This window comes from Pomacea canaliculata, linkage group LG2 (genome assembly GCF_003073045.1).
Source record: "Pomacea canaliculata isolate SZHN2017 linkage group LG2, ASM307304v1, whole genome shotgun sequence".
Taxonomy (NCBI): Eukaryota; Metazoa; Mollusca; class Gastropoda; order Architaenioglossa; family Ampullariidae; genus Pomacea; species Pomacea canaliculata.
In genome coordinates, this window is record NC_037591.1 from 44,018,112 (window position 1) to 44,041,327 (window position 23,216).

Genomic DNA, 23,216 nt, shown 5'->3' on the forward strand with positions numbered 1-23,216 from the left:
TGCTTCATGCTCCCTCTCCTCTGACATCTGCGATTGTGAGATGGAGAGAGCAGCGAAATGTGGACATGTGGAGCAAGAAATCTCCAGATAACAGAGGGAGAGGAGTAAAGAAGAAGCAAGGGCTCACGAGAGGAGTGAAGCCAGGGGCGGCCCTAAATGAGGATTGGTCCGCCATCTTGTCGGCTAGTGCTAACGGACACAAACACTTGAAATACACAACACGATCTACCAAAGTCCCTGCACATCATCATCATCATCATCATTCATCATCATCATCATCATCATCATCATCATCATCATCATCATCATCATCATCATCATCATCATCGCACACAGTCGCCACACTCCAAGACTGACACACGTCGAGTACACAAGCACGGCAACAGTCGAGAATGGAAGAAAAGGTAGAAGATTGAGGAAAGAATCGAGAGCTGCAGACGGCCATGAATGTATGATATTTATTTACTGCGTGTGTTTATTCTCCCTTGAAATGCGCCCACGACGTGTACAAGACGGACTAATTCTCTCTCTCTCACCCACTCGCTCTGCTCTTTGACTAGCTGCTGGTAAAGCCGTCGCCATTCTTTAGATAGAAACAAATGTTGATATTGTCAGTGGAGTGATACGGCAGTTCACAGCCAAGTGTGAAGGACCCCTCCAGTGATGTCCACGCCTTCAGCTTGTCACCAGACGACATTTCTCTTGCGGGCAGAGAACTGCTGCCGTGTGGGGGTGAGGAGTCAGGAGTGATCTGCCCCTGTGTGGGGGGCTGGCCTGTGCTGCTGAGCTTGACTGCGGCTTGGAAACTGCCTCCTGCCAGGAGAGTTCATCTTTACTGGATCTTCACTGGCTTTTTTTTCTCGTCCGTCGCCAGAGAGGCAGGACTGATGCCAACGGCGTGCAGCTCCTTGTGCAGCTGTTACACAAAGTGTTGTCCTTGTCTGTAGACAGGCCTCCACAGTCAGCCTCCAACGTTTCGTCGCTTTCCCGCTCGTGTGTGTTGTTCTGTCAGTAGCGAGATGTCCAGTGAGCTACAATAATGACATCTGATGCTCTGTAGCGCCCTTCTTAACGGACAAATACACGCGGAAAAAGCTAAACAGTATTTTTGAGTGAGGAAAACAAAGTCTAAAACAAACAAACAATAAAGGGACAAATCTTGTACTACCAGGGACCCTCATCAGCCCCGTCATCAGCCCAGTCATCAGCCCCGTCATCAGCCCAGTCATCAGCCCCGTCATCAGCCCAGTCATCAGCCCCACAGAAGTCTTCTATCAGAGACCCTCATCAATGTAGCAGGCTTAGGTTTACAGTCTTTTCTGTAGTCTGGCTTCTTTGTTGTTCTTTTCTCTTCTTTCCTTGTCTAGGAGGGGGAGGGGGTTGCGGCCAGCAGCGCCGCCTGCTTCCAGTTGTGTCTGTGGGTGAATCTCTGCTTTTATGGTCTTGTTTGCTTCAGGCTTGACACGTGACTACCGAGTCCCTGTCTGACGACCTCGTGCTTGGCATCACTGTCACGTGCAGTCATCACGAGTGGTGAATGGTCACATTCACCTGTCATTTCACACACGGCGTGGTCGTTAGGCTGTGATGTCACAAGGTGGGGCTACTGGTCTTGTGACGTCAAACACTTGGTTACTAGACGGTATTACCTCTTGCGTTACAGCTGCTCAATAAACACATGATTACAATGTTTTGCTCTTAGTAGTGTAGTAGAAGATGTAACATTGGTAGTGCAGTAGATGATGTAACTTTAGTACTGTAGTAGAGGATGTAACATTAGTACTGTCGTAGATGTAACGTTAGTACTGTAGTAGATGAGATAACATTAGTAGTGTAGTAAAGATGATGTAACATTACTACTGTAGTAGAGGATGTACTGTCGCAGATGATGTAACCCTGACAGTTTAGTAGAAATGATGTAACATTATCAGCGTAGTAGATGATGTGGCATTGGCAGTGTAGTAGAGATGGCACAGACATGACTGTAGAGATCGCTAGTCTACAAAAACAAGCTGCTACACTCGTTACAAAAATCTTGACAAGAAGCGAGCAAAAAAGCTAAAAGAGTGATGAACATTTGACATCCACATCCACAATAATCATTGGTAACTGTAATGGAAAAGATGACAAAGAATGAGACAGAGACAAAGCGCGCGCAGTCATCCTCAAGCCAGTTAGACATTACATCGGCAAGCATATGTAACATTTCTTACAAGAATGGCTCTACAGTGTTGACCACAAGTATGGTATACAGCCAAACAACTGTCTTGAACAATCCTGACCACGACATGTAAGGTGTAACAGTAGCTATCGTGTAACAATCCTGACCACGACAGGTAAGGTGTAACGATGTTGACAGTAGCTATGGTGTAACGGTGCTGACAGTAGCTATGGTGTAACAATACAGACCACGACATGTAAGTTGTAACAATATTGACAGTAGCTATGGTGTAACGGTGCTGACAGCTATGGTGTAACAATACAGACCACGACATGTAAGTTGTAACAATATTGACAGTAACTATGGTGTAACAGTGCTGACAGCTATGGTGTAACAATACAGACCACGACATGTAAGTTGTAACAATATTGACAGTAACTATGGTGTAACGGTGCTGACAATGACGTTCAGTGTAACGGTATTGACAGTTGCAACTGTCTCTGTGACACAGCAGCGGGAGCTTTGTGTGGGGTCTGGGTGAGTCTGTGTTGGATGGAGAGAGATGTAGAGATGTAAGCTGAGTCATGTCTTCACACAGTGGTGCAGATGACTTGTCAGCTCTGCCAGTCAAGCCTGTATGGGTGTGTGCGTGCACCCCGCTCCATCGCCCCCATTGTGGTGTCTCGCGACTGAGCGGCCAGGCGCACCGAGTGGGTAACAGCATCACGCGCCTGAGGAGTAAGCTGCACTCAGCCTCACCCAGCTCCTCACAGCTCCTCACCCAGCGTGTAGGGCCTGCTGTGCCGTGCTGTGCACTACTTTGTGTCCCACAGCCGGGCCTTACCACCACAGCTCCACCGCCACAGCACTAGGAAATAAAAACAGACAGCCAGCAGAGTGCAAGGATGTGTGCCGGTCACGTTACATTGTCTACAGCCTTTAGCTCAGTGATTCTCAAAGTATTTCGGACCGCGGACCACTTTACTCAAGTAAAAGCTATGGCGGACCACCAAGGCCTAAAAATCCCTCTGTAGTATGAATTTCAAATTTAAATTGCCGCATTTGTTTCATTGCAATTCAAAACTAAATGTCCTTCTGTGACAGTAGTATAGTAATAAGTTGACATACTACCTCGTTATTTGTAATTAAAATGTTAATGACAGGAATGCATCACTTTAAACATCACTTTGCTGACATATGACGACTGTCAGCCGTGGACCACCTGAGTTATGCCCGCGGACCACACTTTGAGAACCACTGCTTTAGCTCTCCATTTCATCGAATCCTTTAAACGCCCTGCCATAGCTGAGTCTAGCCTCCCCTGATGGCACTAACAGCTATGTCTGTCTGCTTCCGATGACACTAGCAACCATGTCTATCTGCCCCTGATGACACTAGCAACCATGTCTATCTGCCCTTGATGACACTAGCAGCCATGTCTATCTGCCCCTGATGACACTAACAACCATGTCTATCTGCCCCTGATGACACTAACAATCACGTCTATATGCCCCTGATGACACTAGCAACCATGTCTATCTGCCCCTGATGACACTAGCAGCCATGTCTATCTGCCCCTGATGACACTAACAACCATGTCTATCTGCCCCTGATGACACTAGCAATCATGTCTATCTGCCTCTGATGACACTAGCAATCATGTCTATCTGCTCTATTGACTATTGGTGCTTCCTGCAATAAGTAGTAGACAATGGCAGGAGGATGCTATAATTAGCCCACTGTACCTCGGGTTTTAAACCCTTGGACTTGCGTGTAGTCTGGCACTTAGGTTCAGACGGGGCCGTTAGAGGCCGACACTTGCGGCAACGACTGGCAAACGGCAGGTGGAGCCTGTCACGCGCCATCTTATCGCCGTGTGACCGCGACTTTCTCGTGACTGCTTGGTGACAAGAACTCGCCACAACTTGATCTTTCGAACTTTTTATTTACAAACGAGACAGTGAAGTCCTGAGTACTGAGAGCCATAGTCAAGCAGCTGAGTGATGTTTCTTGGTCCGACGAACAAAATAGTCAGAGCTATCCTGTGTGTCCTCCCTACAAGATAGTCAGTGCTATCTGTGTGTCCTCCCTACAAGACAGTCAGTGCTATCCTGTGTGTCCTCCCTACAAGATAGTCAGTGCTATCCTGTGTGTCCTCCCTACAAGATAGTCAGTGCTATCCTGTGTGTCCTCCCTACAAGATAGTCAGTGCTATCTGTGTGTCCTCCCTACAAGACAGTCAGTGCTATCTGTGTGTCCTCCATACAAGTCAGTCCTATCCTGTGTGTCCTCCTTACAAGATAGTCAGTGCTATCCTGTGTGTCCTCCCTACAAGATAGTCAGTGCTATCTGTGTGTCCTCCCTACAAGATAGTCAGTGCTATCTGTGTGTCCTCCCTACAAGATAGTCAGTGCTATCCTGTGTGTCCTCCCTACAAGACAGTCAGTGCTATCCTGTGTGTCCTCCTTACAAGATAGTCAGTCCTATCCTGTGTGTCCTCCCTACAAGACAGTCAGTGCTATCCTGTGTGTCCTCCCTACAAGACAGTCAGTGCTATCCTGTGTGTCCTCCCTACAAGACAGTCAGTGCTATCCTGTGTGTCCTCCCTACAAGACAGTCCTATCCTGTGTGTCCTCCATACAAGTCAGTCCTATCCTGTGTGTCCTCCTTACAAGATAGTCAGTGCTATCCTGTGTGTCCTCCCTACATGCCTGTCTACAGGCAGCTGAGAATGGACCAGACGCCAGTCACGACGAAATCACGCAAAGGGCGGATCAATGGAGGAAGTGTGAAAGTCTGGCGAGTGTTATGCGAGGAGAAAACTTGGATCTTTTTTCTCGATCTGACGTTACTTGACGTTGGGAAGAGCGGAAATTGAACAAGTACGTCAGCAGCCCGCCAGCTGGCGCTATGACACACGGCTTTTTGTCGTGCTCGGAATAGGGTGAGAAACATTAGCGCGGCCAGGCAGCTAACAGCAGCTAGACTAGCTATACCAGCTAGACCAGGGAGTGATGCGTGTGGCCGCGCCCCCTGGAGGGCTATACGTGGCCACCTCGCGCTGCTGGAGTTCTGAAGCCGAAATAACGTCACAGTGACATTCTAAGAAGCAAGTCTCTCGCCGCCTCATCGTGTGTTCAATGGAGCTGCTGCCAAATTGACTTCCGGTGTGATGCTCTTCTCTCGGCTTTACGCCCCTTACACAGGGAACATCCTTTGACCCATTTGGAAAACAATGTTATTCTTTATGTTTTCTGCTGGACCAGCAGGTCACACACGATACCCCATCGGCCGAAGGACGCGGTGTGAAACTTGCAGAGACAAAACTGCGGAAGACTAACAAGATCAAATGTTCATATCACTTCTGTGTAAGGTCAATTGAATAATCGCGTTACTTAGGGAACAGCGTGTCTTCAATTCCTTGTCTGGCCCCCATGGAGCACTGCTTCAACTCCTGCAGTCATCTCATGAAATCAATCCCAGTGAGCTAAAGTCGCACATTAAAAGCAGTAGAGCAGTGACACTCAGACCCATCTACGAAAATAAAGTCGTCTGACAAGAGAGTTCAGTAGGAAGTGGGACACCAAGGAATGGCTGTGGACAATGTGGCGACACGAGAACTTGACTAAGTACGTGAGTCAGACGACACCACCGCCCTTCACTGCTCTCCGACCTCACTCACTCCATCACCACATGGAGATACTCAGTCTTTCAGTCACATGACCACAGCAAATCTCCCGTGGAAAGAGACCATGTGCTGTACTTTGACTGCTTGGTCAGCAAAAAGCCCAACTAAATGTGGGATGCTTATAAAAACGTCCTTTGGCAGCACAAGACACGTGCGGGTGCACACAGTGGGGTGAACAGCCGCTAGGTGGCGCGCGGAATGTTACAGACGCTCACTGTGAAACCCAGGGCAGCTCCAGTCACGTCATCGCTTGCTGACTCCGAGGAAAACTATAAAAAAAAAATAAATAAATAAACTGCACAGCCACTGAGTATGGTATCCTGGTCAGACAGTGGACTATGTTTTATAAGATACGACAGCGCAGTAATCTGGTCAGGCAGTGGACTATGTTTTATAAGATACAACAGCGCAGTAATCTGGTCAGACAGTGGACTATGTTTTATAAGATACGACAGCGGAGTAATCTAGTCAAAGAGGCGACTATGTTTTATAAGATACAACAGCGCAGTAATCTGGTCAGACAGTGGACTATGTTTTATAAGATACGACAGCGCAGTAATCTGGTCAGAGAGGGGACTATGTTTTATAAGATACAACAGCGCAGTAATCTGGTCAGACAGTGGACTATGTTTTATAAGATACGACAGCGCAGTAATCTGGTCAGACAGTGGACTATGTTTTATAAGATACAACAGCGCAGTAATCTGGTCAAACAGGGGACTATGTTTTATAAGATACAACAGCGCAGTAATCTGGTCATACAGTGGACTATGTTTTATAAGATACGACAGCGCAGTAATCTGGTCAAAGAGAGGACTATGTTATATAAGATACGACAGCGCAGTAATCTGGTCAGACAGTGGACTATATTTTATAAGATACGACAGCGCAGTAATCTGGTCAAAGAGGGGACTATGTTTTATAAGATACAACAGCGCAGTAATCTGGTCAAAGAGGGGACTAAGTTTTATAAGATACGACAGCGCAGTAATCTGGTCAAAGAGGGGACTATGTTTTATTACATACGATAGCGCAGTAATCTGGTCAGACAAAGGACTATGTTTTATAAGATACGACAGAGCAGTAATCTGGTCAAAGAGGGGACTATTTTTTATAAGATACAACAGCGCAGTAATCTGGTCAAAGAGGGGACTAAGTTTTATAAGATACGACAGCGCAGTAATCTGGTCAAAGAGGGGACTATGTTTTATAAGATACGACAGAGCAGTAATCTGGTCAAAGAGGGGACTATTTTTTATAAGATACAACAGCACAGTAATCTGGTCAGATAGGGGACTATGTTTTATAAGATACAAAAGCGCAGTAATCTGGTCATACAGTGGACTATGTTTTATAAGATACGACAGCGCAGTAATCTGGTCAAAAGAGGGGATTATGTTTTATAAGATACAACAGCGATGTAATCTGGTCAGAGAGGGGACTATGTTTTAAAAGATACAACAGCGCAGTAATCTGGTCAAAGCGGGGACTATGTTTTATAAGAGACGAAAGCGCAGTAATCTGGTCAAAGAGGGGACTATGTTTTATAAGATACGACAGCGCAGTAATCTGGTCAAAGAGGGGACTATGTTTTATAAGATACAAAAGCGCATTAACCTGGTCAGAGAGGGGACTATGTTTTATAAGATACGACAGCGCAGTAATCTGGTCAAAGAGGGGACTATGTTTTATACTATACGACAGCGCAGTAATCTGGTCAAAGAGGGGACTATTTTTGATAACATACGACAGCGCAGTAATCTGGTCAAAGAGGGGAGTACGACAGCGCAGTAAGGGACTATGTTTTATAAGATACGACAGCGCAGTAATCTGGTCAAAGAGGGGACTATGTTTTTATAATACGACAGCGCAGTAATCTGGTCAAAGAGGGGACTATGTTTTATAAGATACGACAGCGCAGTAATCTGGTCAGACAGTGGACTATGTTTTATAAGATACAACAGCGCAGTAATCTGGTCAGAGGGGACTATGTTTTATAAGATGACAGCGCAGTCAGAGAGGGGACTATGTTTTATAAGATACGACAGCGCAGTAATCTGGTCAAAGAGGGGACTATGTTTTATAAATACGACAGCGCAGTAATCTGGTCAAAGAGGGGACTATTTTTGATAAGATACGACAGCGCAGTAATCTGGTCAAAGAGGGGACTATGTTTTATAAGATACGACAGCGCAGTAATCTGGTCAGACAGTGGACTATGTTTTATAAGATACAACAGCGCAGTAATCTGGTCAAAGAGGGACTATGTTTTATAAGATACGACAGCGCAGTAATCTGGTCAGAGAGGGGACTATGTTTTATAAGATACGACAGCGCAGTAATCTGGTCAAAGAGGGGACTATGTTTTATAAGATACGACAGCGCAGTAATCTGGTCAAGAGGGGACTATGTTTTATAAGATACGACAGCGCAGTAATCTGGTCAGACATGACTATGTTTTATAAGATACACAGCGCAGTAATCTGTCAAAGAGGGGACTATGTTATAAGATAGCGCAGTAATCTGCGACTATAACAACAGCGCAGGGTCAGAGGGGACTATGTTTTATAAGATACGACAGCGCAGTAATCTGGTCAAAAGAGGGGACATTTTTATAAGATACGACAGCGCAGTAATCTGGTAGGGACTATGTTTTATAAGATACGACAGCGCAGTAATCTGGTCAAAGAGGGGACTATGTTTTATAAGATACGACAGCGCAGTAATCTGGTCAGAGGGACTATGTTTTATAAATACGACAGCGCAGTAATCTGGTGACTATATAAGATACGACAGCGCAGTAATCTGGTCAAAGAGGGACTATGTTTTATAAGATACGACAGCGCAGTAAAGATGGACTATGGGGCGCATCTGGTCAGACAGTGGACTATGTTTTATAAGATACGACAGCGCAGTAATCTGGTCAGGTGGACTATGTTTTATACGACAGCGCAGTAATCTGGTCAAGAGGGACTAGCTTTTATAAGATACGACAGCGCAGTAATCTGGTCAAAGCGGGGACTATGTTTTATAAGATACGACAGCGCAGTAATCTGGTCACCAGGGGACTATGTTTTATAAGATACAACAGCACAGTAATCTGGTCAAAGACAGGGACTATGTTTTATAAGATACGACAGCGCAGTAATCTGGTCACAGGGACTATGTTTTATAAGATACGACAGCGCAGTAATCTGGTCGACTATTTTTATAAGATACAACAGCGCAGTAATCTGGTCAGACAGTGGACTATGTTTTATAAGATACGACAGCGCAGTAATCTGGTCAAAGAGGGACTATGTTTTTAAGATACGACAGCGCAGTAATCTGGTCAAGAGGGACTATGTTTTATAAGATACGACAGCGCAGTAATCTGGTCAGAGTGGACTATGTTTTATAAGATACGACAGCGCAGTAATCTGGTCAAAGAGGGGACTATGTTTTATAAGATACGACAGCGCAGTAATCTGGAGAGGGGACTATGTTTTAATAAGATACGACAGCGCAGTAATCTGGTCAAAGAGGGGACTATGTTTTATAAGATACGACAGCGCAGTAATCTGGTCAGACAGTGGACTATGTTTTATAAGATACGACAGCGCATCTGTCGACTGTTTTATAAGATACGACAGCGCAGTGGTCAGAGAGGGGACTATGTTTTATAAGATACGACAGCGCAGTAATCTGGTCAAAGAGGGACTATGTTTTATAAGATACGACAGCGCAGTAAGCTGGTCAGAGAGGGGACTATGTTTATAAGATACGACAGCGCAGTAATCTGGTCAAAGGGGACTATGTTTTATAAGATACGACAGCGCAGTAATCTGGTCAAAGAGGGGACTATGTTTTATAAGATACGACAGCGCAGTAATCTGGTCAAAGAGGGGACTATGTTTTATAAGATACGACAGCGCAGTAATCTGGTGGACTATGTTTTATAAGATACGACAGCGCAGTAATCTGGTCAAAGAGGGGACTATGTTTTATAAGATACGACAGCGCAGTAATCTGTCAAAGAGGGACTATGTTTTATAAGATACAACAGCGCAGTAATCTGGTCAGACAGTGGACTATGTTTTATAAGACGACAGCGCAGTAATCTGGTCAACAGGGGACTATTTTATAAGATACGACAGCGCAGTAATCTGGTCAAAGAGTGGACTATGTTTTATAAGATACGACAGCGCAGTAATCTGGTCAGAGAGGACTATGTTTTTATAAGATACGACAGCGCAGTAATCTGGTAGTGGACTATGTTTTAAAGATACGACAGCGCAGTAATCTGGTCAAGACAGGGACTATGTTTTATAAGATACGACAGCGCAGTAATCTGGTCAAAGAGGGGACTATGTTTTATAAGATACGACAGCGCAGTAATCTGGTCAGAGGGGACTATGTTTTATAAGATACGACAGCGCAGTAAGACTAGTTTTATAAGATACGACAGCGCAGTAATCTGGTCAAAGAGGGACTATGTTTATAAGATACGACAGCGCAGTAATCTGGTCAAAGAGGGGACTATGTTTTATAAGATACGACAGCGCAGTAATCTGGTCAAAGAGGGACTATGTTTTATAAGATACGACAGCGCAGTAATCTGGTCAGAGGGACTATGTTTTATAAGATACGACAGCGCAGTAATCTGGTCAGAGTGGACTATGTTTTATAAGATACGACAGCGCAGTAATCTGGTCAACAGAGGGACTATGTTTTATAAGATACGACAGCGCAGTAATCTGGTCAGACAGGGACTATGTTTTATAAGATACGACAGCGCAGTAATCTGGTCAAAGAGGGGACTATGTTTTATAAGATACGACAGCGCAGTAATCTGGTCAAAGACAGGGACTATGTTTTATAAGATACGACAGCGCAGTAATCTGGTCAAAGAGGGACTATGTTTTATAAGATACGACAGCGCAGTAATCTGGTCAAAGAGGGGACTATGTTTTATAAGATACGACAGCGCAGTAATCTGGTCAAGACAGGGACTATGTTTTATAAGATACGACAGCGCAGTAATCTGGTCAAAGAGGGGACTATGTTTTATAAGATACGACAGCGCAGTAATCTGGTCAAAGGGACTATGTTTTATAAGATACGACAGCGCAGTAATCTGGTCAAAGAGGGACTATGTTTTTATAAGATACGACAGCGCAGTAATCTGGTCAGACAGGGACTATGTTTTATAAGATACGACAGCGCAGTAATCTGGTCAAAGAGGGGACTATTTTTATAAGATACGACAGCGCAGTAATCTGGTCAACAGTGGACTATGTTTTATAAGATACGACAGCGCAGTAATCTGCGTCAGAGGGACTATGTTTTATAAGATACGACAGCGCAGTAATCTGGTCAGACAGTGGACTATGTTTTATAAGATACGACAGCGCAGTAATCTGGTCAAAGAGGGGACTATGTTTTATAAGATACGACAGCGCAGTAATCTGGTCAAAGAGGGGACTATGTTTATAAGATACGACAGCGCAGTAATCTGGTCAAAGAGGGGACTATGTTTATAAGATACGACAGCGCAGTAATCTGGTCAAACAGTGGACTATTTTTATAGATACGACAGCGCAGTAATCTGGTCAAAGAGGGACTATGTTTTATAAGATACGACAGCGCAGTAATCTGGTCAAAGAGGGACTATGTTTTATAAGATACGACAGCGCATTAATCTGGTCAAAGAGGGCACTATGTTTTATAAGATACGACAGCGCAGTAATCTGGTCAGACAGTGGACTATGTTTTATAAGATACGACAGCGCAGTAATCTGGTCAAAGAGAGGACTATGTTTTATAAGATACGACAGCGCAGTAATCTGGTCAGACAGTGGACTATGTTTTATAAGATACGACAGCGCAGTAATCTGGTCAAAGAGGGACTATGTTTTATAAGATACGACAGCGCAGTAATCTGGTCAAAGAGGGACTATGTTTTATAAGATACGACAGCGCAGTAATCTGGTCAACAGAGGGGACTATGTTTTATAAGATACGACAGCGCAGTAATCTGGTCAAGAGGGACTATGTTTTATAAGATACGACAGCGCAGTAATCTGGTCAAAGAGGGGACTATGTTTTATAAGATACGACAGCGCAGTAATCTGGTCAAAGAGGGGACTATGTTTTATAAGATACGACAGCGCAGTAATCTGGTCAAAGAGGGGACTATGTTTTATAAGATACGACAGCGCAGTAATCTGGTCAAAGAGGGACTATGTTTATAAGATACGACAGCGCAGTAATCTGGTCAAGAGGGGACTATGTTTTTATAAGATACGACAGCGCAGTAATCTGGTCAAAGAGGGGACTATGTTTTATAAGATACGACAGCGCAGTAATCTGGTCAAAGAGGGACTATGTTTTATAAGATACGACAGCGCAGTAATCTGGTCAAAGAGGGGACTATGTTTTATAAGATACGACAGCGCAGTAAATCTGGTCAAAGAGGGGACTATGTTTTATAAGATACGACAGCGCAGTAATCTGGTCAAAGAGGGGACTATGTTTTATAAGATACGACAGCGCAGTAATCTGTCAAAGAGGGGACTATGTTTTATAAGATACGACAGCGCAGTAATCTGGTCAAAGAGGGACTATTTTTTATAAGATACGACAGCGCAGTAATCTGGTCAAAGAGGGGACTATGTTTTATAAGATACGACAGCGCAGTAATCTGGTCAAACAGGGACTATGTTTTATAAGATACGACAGCGCAGTAATCTGGTCAAAGAGTGGACTATGTTTTATAAGATACGACAGCGCAGTAATCTGGTCAAAGAGGGGACTATGTTTTATAAGATACGACAGCGCAGTAATCTGGTCAAAGAGGGGACTATGTTTTTATAAGATACGACAGCGCAGTAATCTGGTCAGACAGTGGACTATGTTTTATAAGATACGACAGCGCAGTAATCTGGTCAAAGAGGGGACTATGTTTTATAAGATACGACAGCGCAGTAATCTGGTCAAAGAGGGACTATGTTTTATAAGATACGACAGCGCAGTAATCTGGTCAAAGAGGGGACTATGTTTTATAAGATACGACAGCGCAGTAATCTGGTCAAAGAGGGGACTATGTTTTATAAGATACGACACGCAGTAATCTGGTCGTACAGTGGACTATGTTTTATAAGATACGACAGCGCAGTAATCTGGTCAAAGAGGGGACTATGTTTTATAAGATACGACAGCGCAGTAATCTGGTCAAAGAGGACTATGTTTTATAAGATACGACAGCGCAGTAATCTGGTCAGACAGAGGGGACTATGTTTTATAAGATACGACAGCGCAGTAATCTGGTCAAAGAAGGGACTATTTTTTATAAGATACGACAGCGCAGTAATCTGGTCAAAGAGGGACTATGTTTTATAAGATACGACAGCGCAGTAATCTGGTCAAAGAGGGGACTATGTTTTATAAGATACGACAGCGCAGTAATCTGGTCAAAGAGTGGACTATGTTTTATAAGATACGACAGCGCAGTAATCTGGTCAAAGAGGGGACTATGTTTTATAAGATACGACAGCGCAGTAATCTGGTCAGACAGTGGACTATGTTTTATAAGATACGACAGCGCAGTAATCTGGTCAAAGAGGGGACTATGTTTTATAAGATACGACAGCGCAGTAATCTGGTCAAAGAGGGGACTATGTTTTATAAGATACGACAGCGCAGTAATCTGGTCAAAGAGGGGACTATGTTTTATAAGATACGACAGCGCAGTAATCTGGTCAGACAGTGGACTATGTTTTATAAGATACGACAGCGCAGTAATCTGGTCAAAGAGGGGACTATGTTTTATAAGATACGACAGCGCAGTAATCTGGTCAAAGAAGGGACTATGTTTTATAAGATACGACAGCGCAGTAATCTGGTAAGACAGTGGACTATGTTTTATAAGATACGACAGCGCAGTAATCTGGTCAAAGAGTGGGACTATGTTTTATAAGATACGACAGCGCAGTAATCTGGTCAAAGAGGACTATGTTTATAAGATACGACAGCGCAGTAATCTGGTCAGAGTGGACTATGTTTTATAAGATACGACAGCGCAGTAATCTGGTCAAAGAGGGGACTATGTTTTATAAGATACGACAGCGCAGTAATCTGGTCAGACAGGGGACTATGTTTTATAAGATACGACAGCGCAGTAATCTGGTCAGAGGGGACTATGTTTTATAAGATACGACAGCGCAGTAATCTGGTCAAAGAGGGGACTATGTTTTATAAGATACGACAGCGCAGTAATCTGGTCAAAGAGGGGACTATGTTTTATAAGATACGACAGCGCAGTAATCTGGTCAAAGAGGGGACTATGTTTTATAAGATACGACAGCGCAGTAATCTGGTCAGACAGTGGACTATGTTTTATAAGATACGACAGCGCAGTAATCTGGTCAGACAGTGGACTATGTTTTTATAAGATACGACAGCGCAGTAATCTGGTCAAAGAGGGGACTATGTTTTATAAGATACGACAGCGCAGTAATCGACTATGTTTTATAAGATACGACAGCGCAGTAATCTGGTCAAAGAGGGGACTATGTTTTATAAGATACGACAGCGCAGTAATCTGGTCAAAGAGGGGACTATTTTTTATAAGATACGACAGCGCAGTAATCTGGTCAAAGAGGGGACTATGTTTTATAAGATACGACAGCGCAGTAATCTAGTCAAAGAGGGGACTATGTTTTATAAGATACGACAGCGCAGTAATCTGGTCAAAGAGGGGACTATGTTTTATAAGATACGACAGCGCAGTAATCTGGTCAAAGAGGGGACTATGTTTTATAAGATACGACAGCGCAGTAATCTGGTCAGACAGTGGACTATGTTTTATAAGATACGACAGCGCAGTAATCTGGTCAGACAGTGGACTATGTTTTATAAGATACGACAGCGCAGTAATCTGGTCAGACAGTGGACTATGTTTTATAAGATACGACAGCGCAGTAATCTGGTCAAAGAGGGGACTATGTTTTATAAGATACGACAGCGCAGTAATCTGGTCAAAGAGGGGACTATGTTTTATAAGATACGACAGCGCAGTAATCTGGTCAGACAGTGGACTATGTTTTATAAGATACGACAGCGCAGTAATCTGGTCAGACAGTGGACTATTTTTTATAAGATACGACAGTGCAGTAATCTGGTCAAAGAGGGGACTATGTTTTATAGATACGACAGCGCAGTAATCTGGTCAAGAGGGGACTATGTTTTATAAGATACGACAGCGCAGTAATCTGGTCAAAGAGGGGACTATGTTTTATAAGATACGACAGCGCAGTAATCTGGTCAAAGAGGGGACTATGTTTTATAAGATACGACAGCGCATTAATCTAGTCAAAGAAGGGACTATGTTTTATAAGATACAACAGCGCAGTAATCTGGTCAGACAGTGGACTATGTTATATAAGATACGACAGCGCAGTAATCTGGTCAAAGAGGGGACTATGTTTTATAAGATACTACGTCCAGCTTCCATCTTACACCAGTTGTCACGTCATTCTTGTCAGCTGAGATTTGTATTCTTTCTGGTATTGCTATGTGTATCTGGCATTACCATATGTATCCTGTGTGACATTACTATGTGTATCCTGTTTGGTATTACTATGTGTATCCGGTGTTTGGCATTACTCGGTATCCGGTATTACCATGTGTATCCTGTCTGATATTACTATGTGTATCCGGCATTACTATATGTATCCTGTATGACATCACTACCTGCATCCTGTCTGGTACATGTATTACTAAGTGTAACGGCGTTACCATATGTATCCTGTGTGACATTACTACGTGTATCCTGTTTAGTTTTACCATATGTATCCTGTCTGGCATTACTATCGACTCTTTTCTACCCTCTCATTTCTGCTTTATTTAAATGTTATTTTGCTGTTGTGCATGATGTGCTTGAAGATTCCAGGAGGTGGGAGGATTGTGCTCAGCTCTCATTGCACTCATGTATACAGCGCAGTGTCCATTTTCCTATCGCTCTGTATCTAACGTTTCCCTCGCAAAGTAATGTGTGGCCGTAGTCTTGAAATATTGGAATTTCCCCTTAGCTTGTCGGCAAATGTCCTTTTTTTGTTGTAGAATGTCTTATTATGTCTCCGGATGTCCTGACTGCAGCTGCCCTCCGCTGTGTTTGCAGATGATGCTGTGTCATAAAATCGATCTCTATTCAGGGTTTGCTGGAGGCTGGCCAGCGGCGTGATTACGTGTATTGTGCACGTGCCGGCAGGTGGCGCCTGTGTCGCACGCAATTCCCTCAGCGCCGCCACGTTTTGTGCTGCAGCTGCACGCGCGACACCCCTCGCTGTTCCGCCGTCACGTGCTCTGCTGCTCCCTCTAGCCGACAAAGATGTTCTGATGAAATGGCGGGCAACAAAAAGACTGCTCTGGCACCAAAGATCATCATCATACTAAGGTCGCTTCGTTTGGCAAGACGCCGTTAATACCTGGGTTTTTCCTAACTTTATTTTCCACCTCGTCACCCTCTTCGTCAATGAGCTGTCACCTCTCTCCGCGTACACGAGGGACACAAAAACGAAACGCCGGAGTTAACAGACTGTTGTCATTAAAGTCTTTGTCATGTAGGTGGTAAGGAGTACAGCACTGGAAGCGAAGCCATTCGCGCCGCTTGACAATGCAATCATACCAACACATGAACTAACTGCTTCATTTGCTTCCTTCCATCTCACTGGCTAGAAACCTGGGGTTCATCCTCGTCAGAAGAGATACTGAGGCAAGAATGCGCACGTCGTTCACTGTCACCATGGAGTCTTCCCCACCCCACCGCTGAGCATCTTCCTACGCCACTGCATCCCCACCCCCCTGTGTCTGGTCTCTCAAACCAGTACATTTGACTAAATGCTTAACATTAAATCAAAGGAACGTTTATTCTCCCTTTTTGTATCTAAAACTTCCAATCTTGAGGCAAGATAACATTTCTTTGGCTGTAACTAAATCTACTGTGTACATATTTCTGTAAAATCATCATGAGACCTTTGGGAAAGCGGGTGGGCGGTTGCTTAGCCTGGTGGTAGGACCGTGGTGCAGGTCGCAAGTTCAAGGCCCCTCACCTCAGGTGTGTGGCTGTAACGTCCCTCCGTCCACCCACAACTGATGGCAGCTTAGTGTGTGCAGTCTCCAGCAGTCAGACTGACTAGCATGCAAAGCTAATTAAGTTGTCAGAGTTAAACACATCTGTCGCAAACCTGGGGCAGGGTCCGTAGATTTGGTAAGGGGTACGATTTCTATCACCAGTCCAACACACCGTCTATACCCCCACCAAGTCCACGTCGACACTTACCGCGTGCTACCACACTAAATTGCTTATTAATTACCCACTCTAACCAGCTCGAGCCCCCAAGCACGCATACCCCAAAGTAAAACACGAGGCAATTTAGTGCATTAAAAGAGGTTAATTATTATTTCCAGAAGTTCATACAAACCAAAAAATGTCACAATTACAAAGTATGAACCCTTGATCGTTGTCTAGACCGTCCCGTTTACCTAATTATTTCCCTTGCTTCTATTATGTCCAGATAACTGAGAGCCAGATCTAACCTTATCTGTCATACACACAATACTGCTCACACAATACTCCTCACACAATATTCCTCACACAATACTGCTCACACACTCTCCCCGTACACTCCTTATGCGCACGCCACTTAGCTGTGTTCTCGACTTTGTGGTGTGGAGATTAGTTCTTGCAGAACACACACGCACAACTGTCACTGTACTGTCCAATGGCGGATGCAGTATGGGTAATCTCTCGTCGCGCCGCAGAAGAAATATTGTCCGAAGACTTCGGTCTTCTGTAGATCGGCACGCGACGAGAGGAGTACGAGGAAGGTTCGCTTCGAACTGTCGCTAGCAGGCCGACGATCTTGGTATGGACGCAACACCGATACCAGTGGCCGGAACACTTGTCCGTTACTTGGTCGTCAGGTCGGACGAAGTTGTTCTTTCCAACGCACAGGTACGACCGAGTGGCTATATCACCTTCTAGGTTGATGTCCTTTTCTCTCAGTAGTTTGGCGAAGGACAATTGCAAAGGAAGACTTGAGATTTCAAGATCACTGTCTCTCCCTAGAGGTATAACGTAAAGCCCAGCTTGTCGTCCAGTTCTTTCTCTCTTTCAGTCCAAACGCTCAGCCTGCATCTCTAGATCTTTCAGTCCCGTAACCGTCTTGTTGGCCAGTCATACCACATGACACACCACAACCAATCACGCCTCACAGCCACCACGAGCTTAAGCTCCCACCCGCATCCGCGTAAATGACGCAATCTCTCTCTATGACGCAATTTCTAGAGAGAGAAGATACAGCGCAAGGGTTCATACTTTGTAATTGTGACATTTTTTGGTTTGTATGAACTTCTGGAAATAATAATTAACCTCTTTTAATGCACTAAATTGCCTCGTGTTTTACTTTGGGGTATGCGTGCTTGGGGGCTCGAGCTGGTTAGAGTGGGTAATTAATAAGCAATTTAGTGTGGTAGCACGCGGTAAGTGTCGACGTGGACTTGGTGGGGGTATAGACGGTGTGTTGGACTGGTGATAGAAATCGTACCCCTTACCAAATCTACGGACCCTGCCCCAGGTTTGCGACATAGTGGCTATATCACCTTCTAGGTTGATGTCCTTTTCTCTCAGTAGTTTGGCGAAGGACAATTGCAAAGGAAGACTTGAGATTTCAAGATCACTGTCTCTCCCTAGAGGTATAACGTAAAGCCCAGCTTGTCGTCCAGTTCTTTCTCTCTTTCAGTCCAAACGCTCAGCCTGCATCTCTAGATCTTTCAGTCCCGTAACCGTCTTGTTGGCCAGTCATACCACATGACACACCACAACCAATCACGCCTCACAGCCACCACGAGCTTAAGCTCCCACCCGCATCCGCGTAAATGACGCAATCTCTCTCTATGACGCAATTTCTAGAGAGAGAAATTACGTCATATCTAGAATAAAATAGATGTACAAACACACACTACAGCCCTATCCCACTCTTTCACGACAACATCCATGGTTCATCTTATCTTGTCACAGTGATGTCTAACTTAGTGTCACAAAGTTATATTTCTAAATATATCTATTTTATTTTAATAAATTTTACAAGTACACGTAGAAGTGCATTCTTTTAACTTTTAGTACAAACATAAAAATATAATTGAAATGTTATGACTTAAAAGCTTACAGAGAAATGTGCTAGCTTGTCTGCACTATACTATAGTGTGTGCATTTAAGCATGACCTGTACCATACACACACTTGTACAACATATTTTAACATTTTGTGTACTGTATTCAGGATACATTTCAAATGCATACTATCAGTAACACATATTTCAGATATTTACTACTTACATGCATGCTACCAGTAACAGGCATTTCAAGTTTGTTTAGTTTTAGGCTTTCATTCATCCACTAAATAAAAGGGTTCCAGTTACAGCTTCACTTGCTCTTGCCTATCTCATCATTCACTTACAAACTGATCCAATTCAGCAGCATTCTCACCATCATGGTCTGCATAGTCTTTTAAACCTGGTAAATTAAGTTTATCAAAGATCTTGTACAGCACCTGACTTTCAGTCTCATTGACTGCTCACTTGTATTCCATGAGATTCAATTCATACTGCAACATTCCAAAAGGCAAGCTTGTGAATAGCAACAAATACAAAGTGCATGTTTTGGCACAAGTCACCATGCTTAATCCTCACAATCACCGTCACATTACTAACACTGTTGTCAAAGTTGTCACTATTGTCAAATCACATTACTAACACTGTTGTCAGTCATCAAATCATATTACTAACACTGTTGTCAAGACTGTCACTGTCATCAAATCACATTCTCTCACTGCTGTGAAGGATTTTGTTGATACACTGTATTGTATTTGTTATAAACATCATGATCTTTGTTCATTTCATTAGCACAACAGAAATAACTAAACGACCACCATGAATTACATAATTTTACATGATCAATCATATGCACACAACAGTATCTTCATTCTGCATGCCATAGTCCATGGCATAAAAACCGCCTAAATGCTTTGCTGCCAGTCTGAAAACTGCTGCTTTATTGCTGGATAATTACAATATTATGTTTGCCAAGAGCAACTTTTAGTAATACACTTGTAATCAATTTAATAATTACAATATTATGTTTGTAACATTGAGTCAGTCTTAGTAATATGCATTAGTGTACGCTGGCTATGCATTAGTGCAGCTTAGTTCTTAAGTTCTGTAACTCTGGAGCAGGTAGACACCTGCTCAACAAGCCCTGCCATTAAAAAAGAAAATGTGAACAATATATAGCACAAAATCAGCAATGGGTACAGGGCAACTTACATGGGTTCAGACTATGCAAATCTGAAATACTGCATTAAACCCACTCTAAAATAGGTAAGATTTAAAATACATGACTTGCAGACATACCATGTTTGAAGCTCTATTGCCTTTTGTTCATTAGTTTATCTGCCTTCATGTAGTCTTCACACCTAACTGCAACAAAATTGAAGTGATACATGAGCACTGGGGTCAAGCTGACAAAAATAAAGTACTAGAAAGAAGTGGACTTCCACATGTAATTATTGGTCAGTCTGGCTTTGTCCTCACACTGAGGAGTCAACAGGTCTTGCAAACATCCAAGGTACAAGGGGTTTAAATGAATCTAGGTGAACTGACAAGGCCATATCCTAAAAACAAAAACTGAAAGTTCTTGCTTGATATGACAGCTAATATTGCATCTCAAAGATCAGCTTTTGTATTATATCATATAGCAATAGTGAAGAGTAATGCACCGTTGTTTACACGACAATATAGACAGACATAAATATTATCATATAGGTATGCTGAAGTCAGTCCTACACATAGACTATATAAACAAAGATAACCCACTATCTTCTCAAGGACACCTAGCAATCACAATACCTACTAATATCAGATTTGGAGACCGATCTAAAAAAATTTGGGCACGATCTCTTGAGAACCACGAGAGCTCGCGATCTATCGCAAAATTTCCGCGAAATTTCGAAAAAAAAATTCGTGATCTCGCGATAGCCACGAGACTTGGCGAGATTTCGCGAAAATTTTCGCACGATTTCGAAAATTTTGAGCGGGATCTGTCGAGACCGACGAGACCTCGCGATCTATCGCAAAATTTCCGCGAAATTTCGAAAAAAAAATTCGTGATCTCGCGATAGCCACGAGACTTCGCGAGACTTGGCGAGATTTCGCGAAAATTTTCGCACGATCTCGAAAATTTTGGGCGGGATCTGTCGAGACCCACGAGACCTCGCGATCTATCGCAAAATTTCCGCGAAATTTCGAAAAAAAAAATCGTGATCTCGCGATAGCCACGAGACTTCGCGAGACTTGGCGAGATTTCGCGAAAATTTTCGGACGATCTCGAAAATTTTGGGCGGGATCTGTCGAGACCCATGAGACCTAGCGATCTATCGCAAAATTTCCGCGAAATTTCAAAAAAAAAATCGTGATCTCGCGAGAGCCACGAGACTTCGCGAGACTTGGCGAGATGTGTTTGTGCGTGTGCGTGTGTTTGTGCGTGTGCGTGTGTTTGTGCGTGTGTTTGTGCGTGTGCGTGTGTTGGTGCTTGTGCGTGTTTTGCGTGTGCGTGTGTTTGTGCGTGTGTTTGTGTGTGTTGGTGCGTGTGCGTGTGTTTGTGCGTGTGCGTGTTTTTGTGCGTGTGCGTGTGTTTGTGCGTCTGCGTGTGTTTGTGCGTGTGCGTGTGTTGGTGCGTGTGCGTGTGTTTGTGCGTGTGCGTGTGTTTGTGCGTCTGCATATGTTTGTGCGTGTGCGTGTGTTTGTGCGTGTGCGTGTGTTTGTGCGTGAACGAAATCTCGAAAAAAAATTTCGTGATCTCGCGATAGCCACGAGACTTCGCGAGACTTGGCGAGATTTCGCGAAAATTTTCGCACGATCTCGAAAATTTTGGGCGGGATCTGTCGAGACTGACGAGACCTCGCGATCTATCGCAAAATTTGCGCGAAATTTCGAAAAAAAATTTCGTGATCTCGCGAGAGCCACGAGACTTCGCGAGACTTGGCGAGATTTCGCGAAAATTTTCGCACGATCTCGAAAATTTTGGGCGGGATCTGTCGAGACTGACGAGACCTCGCGATCTATCGCAAAATTTGCGCGAAATTTCGAAAAAAAAATTCGTGATCTCGCGATAGCCACGAGACTTGGCGAGATTTCGCGAAAATTTTCGCACGATCTCGAAAATTTTGGGCGGGATCTGTCGAGACCCATGAGACCTCGCGATCTATCGCAAAATTTCCGCGAAATTTAAAAAAAAAAAATCGTGATCTCGCGAGAGCCACGAGACTTCGCGAGACTTGGCGAGATGTGTTTGTGCGTGTGCGTGTGTTTGTGCGTGTGCGTGTGTTTGTGCGTGTGCGTGTGTTGGTGCTTGTGCGTGTTTTGCGTGTGCGTGTGTTTGTGCGTGTGTTGGTGCGTGTGCGTGTGTTTGTGCGTGTGCGTGTTTTTGTGCGTGTGCGTGTGTTTGTGCGTCTGCGTGTGTTTGTGCGTGTGCATATGTTTGTGCGCGTGCGTGTGTTTGTGCGTGTGCGTGTGTTTGTGCGTGATCGAAATCTCGAAAAAAAATTTCGTGATCTCGCGATAGCCACGAGACTTCGCGAGATTTTGCGAGATTTCGCAAAAATTTTAGCACGATCTCGAAAATTTTTAGCGAGATCTCTCGAGACCCACGAGACCTCGCGATTTATCGCAAAACTTCCGCGAAATCTCGAAAAAAAATTCGTGATATCGCGAGAGCCACGAGACTTAGCGAGACTTGGCGATATTTCGCAAATGTCGATCTATCGCAAAACTTCCGCGAAATCTCAAAATAAAATTTCGTGATCTCGCGAGAGCCACGAGACTTCGCGAGACTTGGCGAGATTTCGCAAATGTCGACCGATCTCGAAAATTTTGGGCGAGATCTTTCGAGACCCACGAGACCTCGCGATTTATCGCAAAATTTCCTCGAAATCTCGAACAAAAACTTTTGTGATCTCGCGAGAGCCACGAGACTTCGCGAGACTTCGCGAGATTTAGGAAATGTCGTCCGATCTCGAAAATTTTGTTTGAGATCTCTCGAGACCCACGAGACCCCGCGATTTATCGCAGAACTTCCGCTAAATCTCGAAAAAAAATTTCGTGATCTCGCGAGAGCCACGAGACTTCGCGAGACTTGGCGATATTTCGCAAATGTCGATCTATCGCAAAACTTCCGCAAAATGTCGAAATAAAATTTCGTGATCTCGCGAGAGCCACGAGACTTCGCGAGACTTGGCGAGATTTCGCAAAACTGGCGACCGATCTCGAAAAAT

The 23,216-nt window shown here is 44.0% G+C and overlaps 1 long non-coding RNA gene across 1 annotated transcript; it reads right to left on the reverse strand.

The window, feature by feature from the left end:
* Nucleotides 1–16,737: 16,737 nt before the first annotated feature.
* On the reverse strand, nucleotides 16,738–18,843 carry LOC112557997. Its single transcript, XR_003098049.1, has 2 exons — nucleotides 18,492–18,843; nucleotides 16,738–17,867 (listed from the first exon to the last, which is right to left on the reverse strand). It is a non-coding gene; the product is annotated as an uncharacterized LOC112557997 (long non-coding RNA).
* Between the last annotated feature and the right edge of the window lie 4,373 nt (nucleotides 18,844–23,216).